This window comes from Cyanistes caeruleus, chromosome 1, assembly GCF_971803275.1.
Source record: "Cyanistes caeruleus chromosome 1, bCyaCae1.hap1.1, whole genome shotgun sequence".
NCBI lineage: Eukaryota > Metazoa > Chordata > Aves > Passeriformes > Paridae > Cyanistes > Cyanistes caeruleus.
The window spans coordinates 25,140,975-25,153,965 of record NC_141701.1 but is presented as its reverse complement, the minus strand read 5'-3'; the positions used below and the strand labels follow the sequence as shown (position 1 = coordinate 25,153,965).

Genomic DNA, 12,991 nt, shown 5'->3' with positions numbered 1-12,991 from the left:
TTTGATCTGATTTTTATGGTCATAAACCCATGTCCCCACCAAAACTGAAAAATCCTCCACTGACCAAGTGGCCCTATTAATTTCACTGAGATCATTTAAACATTAAGTTTCCTACCAAGCGACAATCTGGCTGAAATACTGTCTTATGGTGGAATATTAAATTAACATCATATCTTGGATTCAGAGTTGCAGAGCAGACATCTGTAAAGATATATTCATGTTTTGCTAACCTTTTCTAATTTGGCCACTAGAAACAATTATGGTCAAATATGTTAAACTATGTAGTATATAAAAATTCAGTATTTCTGTCTGCCAAATAGTATATTCCTTTTTCATGGCTGGTAAAAGATTTTAAGAATCTTACTGTAAAAAAGTTCTTATTTAGAAAAAATCTGTCATCAACTTTACAATGAAGACATCAATTTGCTACTCTTCCTTTGTTTCAGACCCATGTTCATTTTTTCTATATGCCACATTTTCCAAAGTGATGGATGCATTTTGCTATACCCATTCTACACTAATCTCCTTCTTTAAATGTATTTTTGCTTCCTGAATTGTAAACCACTGCTGTTGTTCGACTGTACATGCAAAACTGTCTAATGTCTGAACTTCACTGAAAGCAGAATGCCTCAAACAATTTGTAGTCTTACATGAGTGTTATAAAAAAGGATCAACATGTTGTATTACCATGGAAATTTTGAAAAACATACTTTCCCAAACAAATATTACTTTTTCTCAATGGTATGAAATAATGAAAACCACATGTGTAAATCTGCGATCCGTGCAGTAGTTCAAGCTGCAGCTAATAGAAAATACAGAGAGTGAACTCTGCCATATAAAGGATTCTTGTTACAGAAATATAATGTGAAAACCAGATGCAGACAGAAAACCTTAATCACAGATGGGAATGTAATCACTGGCATACAGAATACTTTTTTGATCAATCTCAACCATATGAGAAATGTATTTATTTTCTAAGGAATGCAATAACTCTAGAGAGTCTTCTATTTGAATTCAGTTAACCTCATATTCATATTGCTTTTATCTTGTATGTGTAGAGAAGGGGGCTATAACTTGAGCCAAGACTTTTAGAAGAGCCGTTGGCCCTGGCAAATCATTCTTGTATCAGCTTATCTTTCAAGGAATTAATAGGATGTAAAGACTACAAATATCAGGATCAGCCTCAGATGAAACCAACCATTATTGTACTTCCTAGTTACTGCCAGAAATCCCTTCATCACCTAAGCACTTCCCCAGTTAAATTTTCCCTTTAATATGTGGTTCTTCAGAAATATAACGCTGAGGGAAAGCACACTGTTGCACTCAAGTTCTGTGAATCAGAATCAAAACAGAATCACAGAACCTGTGCAGTCCTACAGCAAAGAATAAAAACCTTTATAATGCGTCATCAGCTCAAAAACAAATTTACCTGGGGCTGCCTTCTGACTGCTGAAAGTCCCTGCAAACGCCCTCCCGAGGGCTAGCAGGAAACAAAGGACCACAGCGCAGGGCAGCTATCCAGCTCCATCAAGTATCCTAAGCTGCCGACTGCCTTCTACCAACTATCCACACCAAGGCAGGACCAAGGTAACTCCTGACAGTTTTCACTGCTGGTGACATTACTACTGCAGTAGTAGTAAGTGCATCACATTAAATAGGGACTGATACCTCAAACTGCAATATATACTAAAAAGAAAAAAAAAAAGAACCAAAACCACCAACTTGTTCTAGGAAATAAAACTTAAGAAAGAAAAGGCATTCAGTCAGAGATAAGGCCTCCAGGGTCTTGGGTACCAGCAGTGGCAGTTTTACTTCCTGGCAGTCCCTGATCCCTGCTGCACCCACTTCCCGGATGCACCCACTCTACCCAAGAATACACAGCACTCCCTGTCACAGTTCACAACTGAGCTCATTAAGGCAACCTAAAGGTGGTATAAATTTATTTTAATAGTGTAATTAACAAAAACCACAATGATTTGGTAGCTGTTACACCAGGGCGGAGAGGGTTTGACAGAAACACACTTTGACAGGCACAAGGTAGGCAGATTCTCCCTCTCTTGTAGCCTCTAAGTCCATTTGCCATCGTCTCATTTTAGGTGCCTGCAGTAAGAAGACACAGTCAGTTCAGTATCCTATGACAGGGATCCCAGAAATAGCACTTCTCAGGTGTCCATCAGACTAACTCTGCTGAAGTTCCTGTAAAGATGCTTTCTTAATTGAATTGTAATGCTACATGAATTTTGAAGTCTGCTAGTTGTTTTTTTCCTCCCATGTGATTATCTACCAAATCATTTGATAAAAATACTTTGATTCCACCACCACAACAAAACAGTTTTTAAAACATCTTGTCTCTTCTAAGACTTAGCTTTAAATTTCTGAGACTGCAGCACTAATAAATATTGCAGAAGTCAACATTTAACACTAAGTAATATGGGCTGGATATGCTTGTCTTATTTCTAAACAAGCATGCCTAGATTAATAATAAACTTTGGCCAGATACATATTTTCATTTGCATGTTTTTTATATAGCATCATCATCATGTGTGTGTGTAGAGTACTAAAAATGGAGTGAAATCTTCCAGCTGAAAACAGTTCCACGTGACAAAACAGAGAGGGATCCTGAAAACTCCTGCTTCATGTCATGTGTGTGTGTGCCTGTGTCTTTTTTTTTTCCTCTCATCTAATTTCATCTGTGAGAGACTGTCCCTAGAGGACAAGACAAGAGAGAACCAATTATATCCAGCGGTTGGTTTCTCCAAAATGAAGGCATCTGTTCCATGCCAACGACTTCCACACGGAAGAAAAACAGAACTTTGAAGGCATCTGCGTTCATGGTTGACAGTTGCAGATCTCAGGGTCTACTGTAATTGCCCAGCTGCAAACGTGATTTGGTTGCTGCTGTTGTCAGCTGATCTCCTTGCAGTGAAAATAAGGGAGCTTAAATAGCAAATAGCTGGATAAAAATCAAATATTCTTCCACAATACTGACACCTTTTCCCTTCTGAAGGAGGTATTTTTTCCTGGTACAATGCGGTTGATGGAAGTAAATTGCATAGTGGTTCTTAAACTAATATTTTACAAAATATTCTACTTTAAAATGCTATTCTTTAAATAATGTACTGGTCCAAGTACAATGTGTTCATTATCTGCTAGCATTTCAGGCTGGTATTTTGTAAGAGTGATTCAGAAACTAGTGTGATTCACCAGCCACATAATCCTGTAGCCTACCTTATTTAGCCAAGTATTCTCAGTAATAAGAAGAGTACACCTGAGCAGAAGCTCAGAATTTTCACCCCAAATGCATATGGCAGATAAATAACTTGTATATTTATTACTCAACTCACATCAATTCCAACTTGAGTGAATATCTTCCAAAAGACACTTTATAGAAATATTACTGGTAATTCAAAATCTGGTTTACAGCACTGGGTGCCACGTTTGCAGTGAGATACTTAGCAATACTGTGCACCTTCACTGCTACAAAAATCCAGCAAGCTGCTAACAAGAAGCTCATATAAAGGAGCAAGACCCTAACTGATTTTCTAAAGCACAGGATTGAGTGCCATTTAGAGATCCATGACTACTGATGGTGCAGTTGCAACAAAGACAATTAAAACTGGCCTAAGCAGAAAATACACTGACATTCTCCATCCTCTATTCAGCAGATAAAAGTGGATCATAGTTTCCAGAAATATTTCATGCACCTCTTGAGTTTTTGTAGTTTGCTTACCTAGGACTTTTTATGAATATCTTAAAAGAAGGAAAACAGTATATGATAGGGAAATGCTTTTTTTTAATAGAATTCTTTGTTATTCTGTTGAATTCCAGTAGCAATCCCAAACATGCCCTGCAGCAACAGCATTCAGCCCTCCCAGCCAGGTAGCCACTCAGCTTAAAAAAGGACAGTAAGGATTCCCAGACAGTCTCCTTTGCTTGGCACATACCTCAAATTATTATGAATGCCTTAAGTAGTGAACCTGGGGGGAACACAGTAGGCCTGACACTTCCTGACTACTTCTAAATTCCCTCCAGGAAGGACAAGGGTTGGGAGTGAGGACAATTAACACAGCCACCTGTTTCCTGTGACCTCCTGAGGGGCAGACATCACCACTGATGACTTGCTCTGGCAGTGTCACTGAGGTCCTGCCCATCCTTCTCTTCCCAGAGAAGCCATGGAATAATAAAAACAATAGCAGCCAATAATAACTGTAAGAGATAGTGAAATTTATGCCTGGACTTAAAAACAAATGAACAAACAAACGAAAGAGAAAACTAACATCAGAAGCTCCCCATGTGAAGAAGGTGGGAGCAATAAATCCCAGAATGTGGAAGGAAAATTATGCATTGATCCCCTCCTTCCAACTACTGTAGCTGGCATTTACTGTAGCTGTGCACTCCTCTGGAAAAAGTCTGGAGCAGACAGCCATCTTAAACACAATTTAAAACAGATCTTGGGATACACAAGTTGAGAATCCTGGCCTAAAGGACTCAATAGGAATCGGCAAGTATTATTACAGAAGGAAAAAAGTTTTTCTCTCCTTTATATGGAAGTCTTGTCAGGTAAGTCTGTGATTTACAATTCAAAAAGAATGCCTTTGCTTTACACTGAGACCTGAGCTAGCCAATTTTATTAAGGAGAGATCTAGATCTAAGTCTGAGAACTGCTCCAAGAAAGTATTGTCAAGATCACAGATGTGAGACTGTGAGATGGGAGCACAGAAAGCCTGAAGGTCTAGCTCCTCAGACTGGCATTTAAACTAAAGAAACACTGTCTTCAGTGAGAACTGGGTATGGGAGTACCACAGAAGATCTGAGCTCCAGTATTTTAATTCAATGTTTACAAGCTTGGCTGATCCATGGAGTTGCATTAATTTATCATGGTGCAAATGAAATGTGTACAGCATTCAGAAACTACCTTGGGCTATTCAGTTCAGTAGGATGGTTTCCTTATCCACCTGTAGGACGCTTTAATACAGGTTGCAGCCTGTTTTTCCAGCATTAAGTGGTTTGCCATGAAGATTTAAAATAATAAATAGTAGAGTCATGAAACAGGTTTTGCTTAATGGTTCCTGGAGCTCAGTGACTTCACTCACTAAAACACTTTCTATAACATTACCCTTAAATACTTTTAGCAATGTCACCATTAAAATAAAATAAAAAAATCATCCTGGCAGTACCATCCATTGACAACACACCCCCAGGTGCCATTATTCCCACATTTGTTGGCAGCTTTTTCTGGCACCACTATGCTTTAATGGCTCTGGCAACAAACCCCACCTGGATTTCACTGGAAGCGCTCCTTTGGAGCACTCTTCCCGAATATCCTCTGCAGCATTCTGTCTCCTCTGTTGCACCCTAATCAACCCATTTTCTGGCAATAGCCTCACCCTCTCACTGTCAAAGCCTGAGCTGGTCTTGGGGAGTTCTCTTCCTGAACTTACTTAATGCATGTGTGATTCAACGTTAGGATGAATTTTCCAAGAAGATTTCAGGGCAGTATCTTAGCTGCTCAGGTTGGATGTTCACTCACATCCCAGCTTTAAAATTCATTTTACTACATTCCAGTAGCACAATGTGACCAAACCAATGGGACAGTAAAGCACAGGTACAAAATGCTATATAATCTGATGCTTCATCAGAGAGTTTGTTAAACCTTGTGACTCCCAGAAAGCACACACAGCTTTACTCAACATGCCACACAACCTGTCATGGTAACATGCAGAACCAACATTATGATATTGCCATTACCAAAGTAAAAGAAGCAAAACCAGAAAGGGTATTCCGAAAAATAAGCAGTTGTGGGGAGAAAGTGGTATTTTTTGTGGGCTGAATTGTTGGTTGGTTTTGTTATTTTTCCAGAGCTATTTAAAATGACACCTGGGCCACAACCAAAAGGGGCACCTATAGGGTCACCATCAGAAATCAAAAATTGTAGAAAGCAAATCTCCAATGAAAAGGCACCACAAAATAAAAAACAAAACGGTAATGCCAACTACTTTTGTAAAATGTATATTAGCATCCAACATGGCAGACATACATAAGCCTCCTAGAGCTCCGAAAGGAACTACAGCCTGGTACAATTTGTAATAGTCATACAGCCATCGCTTCAGATGCTTGCCTGAATTCCCGGGCTTTACTCTCTGTAGCAATTTGGCTCTTTATAAATGATACCTATTTTATTACACAGTGCTGTGCCTGCCACCATGTGCATATTAATTCCACTCCACTAGGTGGAGTCTTCTGTCTTTCCAGACTGCAATCCAATTTCCAAAAAAACCTATTCTCTACCCTCTGTGAACTTTGCACACTATAAGCACCAGAGTATACTTGTCTTGATAGACATAAAGCTGGCAATGAATCAAATGCCTTCCAAAATGATTAAAGAAATCATGAGCTATCCCATGAGGATCCCAAATCAGTGTGTTACAATATGGGATCTTGCAGGAATATCGTTGCTGTACAGTTCTGTACAACACAATTGTACTTTCACAAACATTACATTCAATAAATAATACTGAGTATAAAAACATATCCCTTAAGTAAGTCACTGTATCACACATGCCCAAGAACTACATATAAACAAACCCAGGTTTCAGAACTTCTATTAAATTCTTCTTGTGTATTCTGAAATACTTCCGATTATAAAGGATGCCTTCCCTTTCCAGGCATCCCAACATGTGCTACAGAAAACGAGAGGGAACATTAAAGTATTCACATTTCCACTCACAACCAGTGGAGTTCAATATGTCAACTATTCAACAAGAACAGCAAAGCTGTATGCAGCATTTCTGGCAAAGATTAAGAAAACAGAGCACTCCCATGAATGTGTTCAGAACATTTAGATAAGAAAATCTGGACACCCTGCATCCAGCTATAATCTTTCTGTTGGGGCTGGGTTCTACCCCAACCCCTGTGGAAAGTACCAGAAAAATCCAGAAGTAGAAAGCTCCGTGGTTTCAAAACTCTTCAGGTAAGCAGTCTCTACTCTCACACACTGCTGCCAGAGCATTTGCTCGGCAGTATCTGCGAGCAGAAAGCCCCACGTAGGCACCGAGCACAACGCGAGGCTCCCCGAGGCTCTCACATCCCTGGGTCAGCCGAGGTAGGGCCTCCTCAGCGCCGCTCCTGCTGTTGGCAGATATCACAAGCTATTTAAGGCTACAGACATTTTGCCCCAATCGGCCATGATTTCTGTAATATTTACTTCTCGTACATATGTCTATAACTATGTATACATCCCACAGAAGGTGAGGTTTAACAGGGTTAGCTTTGTTGGGGAAAAGAAGGTTTGGAGGAAAGGAAACAACTTTCATGTTGAGAAGATTTGAATCTAGTGACTGTCACGGGATGTAAACACTCTTCTGGGGAGGGAGGCTTTTTGTTATGTTTCAGGAGAGCACAGAGTTTTGGATAAAATCTGTATAAATAATTATCCCTCTGTCATTCAACATAAATTTATGCACATGTGTGCACACAGTTATGCTGGGGAATACAAACTATAAAGTAGACATGCTACAGACTTCTAGACAACCTACCACAAGCATGGATCTCACACAGAATCCATTCTATATTTAAATTTCAGTTTATTGAATTTTAATTATTTCTGATCTGTAGATCACTTTGAGGAAAATCCCCCAAGGTCAAAAGCTTACAAATCCAATCGCAAAACCAAACAGAAGCATCAGCAAGGCCCTTTCCCATGCAGACACCTACCAAAAAAAATAGTTCCTGACTATTAAATAAGAATTCAACAGCTAAAACCCATTCTAATATTAAAACCAAGTAATTCTCTATGTTGAAATAAAGTAGTAAAAGCTCTCATTCTATTCTGCACATTTACTCATGTTATGTACAGAGGGCTCCATAGATGTTACAGTGAATTATCCCTTCTTCATTTAGATCCTTATTTATAAAATTAACAAACACAGGTTCTTTCCATTAGGTTATTGGTTGCTAGTTTGGGGTTTTTCTTTCTTTCTTTCTTTCTTTAATTAAAAAGCAACAGTGTTATATTCTCCAGAGGTGCTTATGATAGAAAATGTATGTTCTACCAATACTATGCTTTACAAGTCCTAGAATTCACTTGGATTAACAGCTCCACAACAGTGAATATTTCTGTCTATATACATTCAAATATGACCCAGTCATTTCATTTACCATGGTAAAAGTTACTCCAAAATCCCCATTAACTAAAACATCCTTGATGGGCCTAAATTTAAGATTTGCAGGTATATCAGGAATGAAACAAGCCAAAGAATGTTCTGTTATATACTGAACATCCTTTACATTGCTCAAGGTCCTCAGTAATAAGTAAAAGCTGTATTGCTGCAATGGGGAAACAGCCACACGTCATTTTAAGATACAATCATAGTTTATTAATAAAATTATTTTAAAAGTACAAATTAAATCCTTTTACCAACATAGTGACATTCAGCTATCCAGTGTCATTTTTCCAGTTCAAATAGATATGGTCCTAATTGCATAATGCCATTTTATCTGCTGAAGATAAAAGTGCCGATAAACAAAAATGCACATTAGGCAGGAGATTTTTCAGAATAGATTTTTTTTTTTCAAATAACCCACTTGCATTAACAAAAGATTGCAATGGCTTCCAAATTATAGGGTGTTATTTTTAGTGGAAGTAGTTCAATATTCATATTGGAGCAGATGTAGCAGTTTAACAAAACAGCTCTTCAAATCCTGCACAAATTGAAAACAGGAAAACTGATTGCATTTTCTCTTATCACTTTCCTTTTCTGAATTGACACTTTTGGCCTTCTGAAAATTTACACATGGCTTTCATCTCAACAGCACCTGCTGATCAAACAGAAACCTAACATTTTCAGGAAAATGGTATAAAGGACTAGTTTTCTTTTTACCATCTTAAAGGGCATCGGCAGTCCACTTGATGGCAACAATTGCTGAGTAGATGGCACATAAAATACATTTTATATTTTCATTCCACTTACTTTTAAAAATTAGTTAAATTGTAACAGCTCTTTTGTATTTGTTCTTTGTCTGCTGTAGGTTAATTTCAACCTCTATCTCTGCATTACCCTGATGGGTTTCATTCTACAGTCAGCTAGATTTTAAAGATGATGTGAAAGCCTTTGAAATAATAAACACATTGTATAGTCTGCAGACAGAGGTCTTCTTTATATACACATTTATATCCAATCATATAAACTGATGTATACAATTATGCACTCATGTGCACATATTGCATAGACATTTCTTTTTATGGCACTTATACCAAGGAAAAAATGTTTGTGTGTGTGTGTGTGTGTGTATGTACATGTATGCATGTATGTTTCATATTCCGCTATAGTCTCACTGCACTGAATTCCCCAAGCAATGTCATTTGAACATGTTAAGGGGATAGAAATTCAAAGAGCATTTATTTATTTCAAAGTTGTTCTTTGTTTCCTTTGTAGTCTTCTGACTGGGAGAAGGTCTAACAGATGCTCTGGAACTTGAGCATCAAGACTGGGTTGAGATGCTGCTATTGGTGAACATGGCAAGCATCAAACAGCACAACCAGAATTCCTTGGGCCCCTGCAAAAGTTAAAGGTATCAAGCCATATATAAATATATGTATATAAAAAATGCAACATAAGTACCTTGTTATCCCGTCTGCTTCTGAGCCTGTAAACTCTGAAGCACAGCAGCAGGTAACAAGGACCATCTTCCTTTGTACATAATTCCAGGTGTAATTAATAATTCTAAGTGTAATTAAAGATACTCCTGAAACCTGCTATGTGTCAGCTTCTTAACTGATAGAGCCCTCACCCCCCTGAAGTACTCTGCTGCCATCCATTACCATTCTGCTTCAGTGATAAGGTAACCTGAAGGCAGAGATGACATACAGTAATATATGTGCCACTCCAGACAGTTGGTTCATGAATTTCAGTGTTTCATCATGCTCACTGAGGCAATCGCAAACCTGAAATGTCAATATGTTCAGTCAATGGAAGTAAAATAATGGGGCTCTATTGTCTTACCCTATCGATCTGCTGCTGTCAACAAGAATACATGCCCCCCTGGCTTTAAACAAATTTTAATTAGGCTTTTAGTTACCAGATCATATCTATATATCTATCTGTGCAAACACTTGACAAAGTGAAACGGCAGTATAAATATTTCAAACTTTTAAATATAAAGGTAATCGTTTAATGTTGCTTTAAGATATGACCACTGATAAAGCCGTTTGCTAAAGCAGCGTGCGTTCACACACTGAGCATGCAAGTCATCTTAATCCGGGAGAGAACTTAAAAAGCACCACCGAAAGTTCATCTGAAACAATAAAAAAGAGCAAAGAGGCCACTTTTCCTAAATCCCAGTGTCACCCTCTGCGGGGATTTTGGAAGTTAGGAGCCTTCACTGAAGCCACCCCAGGAGTGAGAGGTGGGTGCCCGGGCGTGACAGGCGGGGGCTGTCACATCCCCTTGGCCCCGCTGCCACCCCAGGCCGGGTCTCCTCCACCCCGTCCCACCAGACACCCGGACATGGCACTCTCTGCTCCCCTAGGCTGTGTTTAAAGTGGGGTTCCATAGTCACCACCTTTGTTCTACTGCCACCTCCTCCCTCCCCGCGGCCGGCCCGGCAAGCGAGCCCCTCTCCGCTCCCCTCGGCGCTGCCCAGGGGAGGGGGAAAGCAGCACAACAAAAGGCAGATCCCATATCCCCGCCGGCTAATCTCCGCCTGTAAATCCCCCGCCCGGTCCGGGGGGAGATAATAAGTAGTTACATCTTCACTTCTCCCCGCGCCTATCGACTTTTGCAGCGCCGAGGGAGCCGGGCCGGACCGGCCGGTGTGAGGCGGTGAGGGGTGTCCCCCCGCCCGCCTCTCCGCCTCTCCCGCCCGCGGGTGGAGATTTTACCTTCCGGCGGCGGGAGGGACGAGGAGGCGCCGGCGCGGCCCGGGCTTTGTGCGCCTCACGCGCCTCGCAGCTTATCTGCGGCGCAAGGACGGAGCATCGCGGCTCCGCGGCCCCGCCGGCGCGGGGGGAGCGGCACGGCGGCGTGCATCGGGGCGATTACGGTATCAGCGCGGCCCAGATGGCGGCCGGAGGATGTGCGAGGCAGCGGGGTCGGAGCGGGGCTGGGGCCGGGCCGGGGTCCCCGGGGAGGCCGCGCCCGGCACGAGGAGAGGCGCCACCTCCGCGCCGCCCACCGGGGGAGCAGGCGGAGGTGCCCAGGTCTGCATGTTCCTGCCCTCTGGCCGGCAGCCGGCCCGGCTCCGAGCCTGGAAGTTGCCCAGCACCTCTCCGGGATAAGGACCCTGCTAGTGGTCGCACAGCGCTGGCTCCCCAAGGCTCTTCTGCCTGAGGTCGCTGCCACCCCCACCGAGGCGACCGTCCCTGTGATTGCCTCCCGCTCAGCTCTCCTTTCACAGGCCATACCTACTGCAGCCCGGCTCCCCCTCACAGGCCATACCTACTGCAGCCCGGCTCCCCCTCACAGGCCATACCTACTGCAGCCCGGCTCCCCCTCACAGGCCATACCTACTGCAGCCCGGCTCCCCCTCACAGGCCGTACCTACTGCAGCCCGGCTCCCCCTCACAGGCCATACCTACATCCCGCACGGAGCATGGTGGGCGCTGGCCTAGCGCACTCACAGGCTGTACCCGCTCCCAGTTCGGCCAGGTGCCTACCTAACCTGGCCTGGTCACTGTCACCATTGGCGTAAGAGCCTGAATACAGCACTGCTGCTACAAACTGGTGGCATCATTCACCGGAGGATGAGTGATAAGGAGAAGTAGGTCCCAACACTTCGCAACTCGGGTTCTGTAGAAACTGAGGGGCTGTTTTGTCAGGATTCATCGAAGAGCACAGGGTTAGCACCAGGTATGGAAAGGGGAGACAGCAAAGCAGCCTGGCTTGCCTGCCATGACCATAGCCAAACAGCGGAATAGCTATGCCAGCACCAAGCACTCTATGCGCTCAGGTTTTAAAGTTTCTAAAATGTTTGTCCCTGGGAATCAACACTTATTTGTTACGAAACGCATTTCCATTGCATGTCGGCCAAGGAGCACCACGAAGGAGGGAGGAGGACAATGACAGCACACTGAAGTGAGACTGGCATTGTTCAGTGCAAAACTCCTTCCAAAAATCACTCGTCCAAGATAGCAGTTTATTCCACAAGAAAAGGAATAAAGGGAATTTGACACATAATACAAAGTGAAAACCAGAACCTAGATGGGGGAAGGGCATGTGTGTGAAAATCGTGTCACCGCAATGAATGTCAGATAAAAAGGGGTCTGTCACAAATCCTCCACTAATCCAATAATGTGAAAACCTCTTGGTATCACTGAGACATAGCACAAGGTAATTTTTTTCATAAACCACTCTATATGTTTAGCCTTGGAAAGACAGCAATTGGCCAAGTGTTCCTATTGCAAAACCAGGACCTTGATTTTTCAATGAAAGCAAACTGATTTTCACATGTCAAATTCATTATGCATTCCTCAGACAGTATTTTTACCCTGAAGAAGGGCCACTTCTCCCTCAACTTCCTCCAGTTGTCAGTTGTGTGACAACCGTATTTAGAGGTAATCAGACAGGTCATATTACAAAAGTTAGTCAACTTGCTTGAAACCTTAGCTCCTAAACCTAATGGTATGTTTTATGCATTTCTAAAGAAAAGTGACTTACTAATTAATTCGACCTGCAAAGTAAGACAAATTTCTTTCTGCATATGTTATTTCAAACCATTACACACAAATTAGAGACTGCTCTTTTTTGGTATTTCTGTTACAGAGCTTTGCTTTGAAATACATACATATCATGCCATGAACTAATTTAGGATCTGCCAGATTCTCATCTTGCAGGGCCACCATGTGCATCTTATGTCTATGTTGATGGTACTTTTATTACTCAAATCACAAAACTCTAAAGAAAAACTAATCCAGGATCCTTTCTAATGTAAGCAGTTTGCTGTGAAAACACATTTAAAAATAAAACAATGTGTATTAATAAAATAAATACAATCA

General features: G+C 41.7%; 1 protein-coding gene across 6 annotated transcripts in view; it reads right to left on the bottom strand.

Moving 5' to 3' along the window:
• Positions 1 to 12,991, bottom strand: part of RUNX1T1 (RUNX1 partner transcriptional co-repressor 1) — a 112,646-nt gene that overhangs the window by 93,781 nt on the left and 5,874 nt on the right. Inside the window, exon 1 of one of the 6 annotated variants that reach the window (XM_086882625.1) lies at positions 10,880 to 11,413. The exons of 3 other annotated variants lie outside the window; for them this stretch is intronic. The gene's annotated coding sequence lies outside the window, so the exon portion shown is untranslated. Of the gene's footprint in view, positions 1 to 10,879; positions 11,414 to 12,991 lie in introns of those variants that run through there. 2 more of the 6 variants (XM_086882653.1, XM_086882659.1) reach the window with 2 other exon arrangements.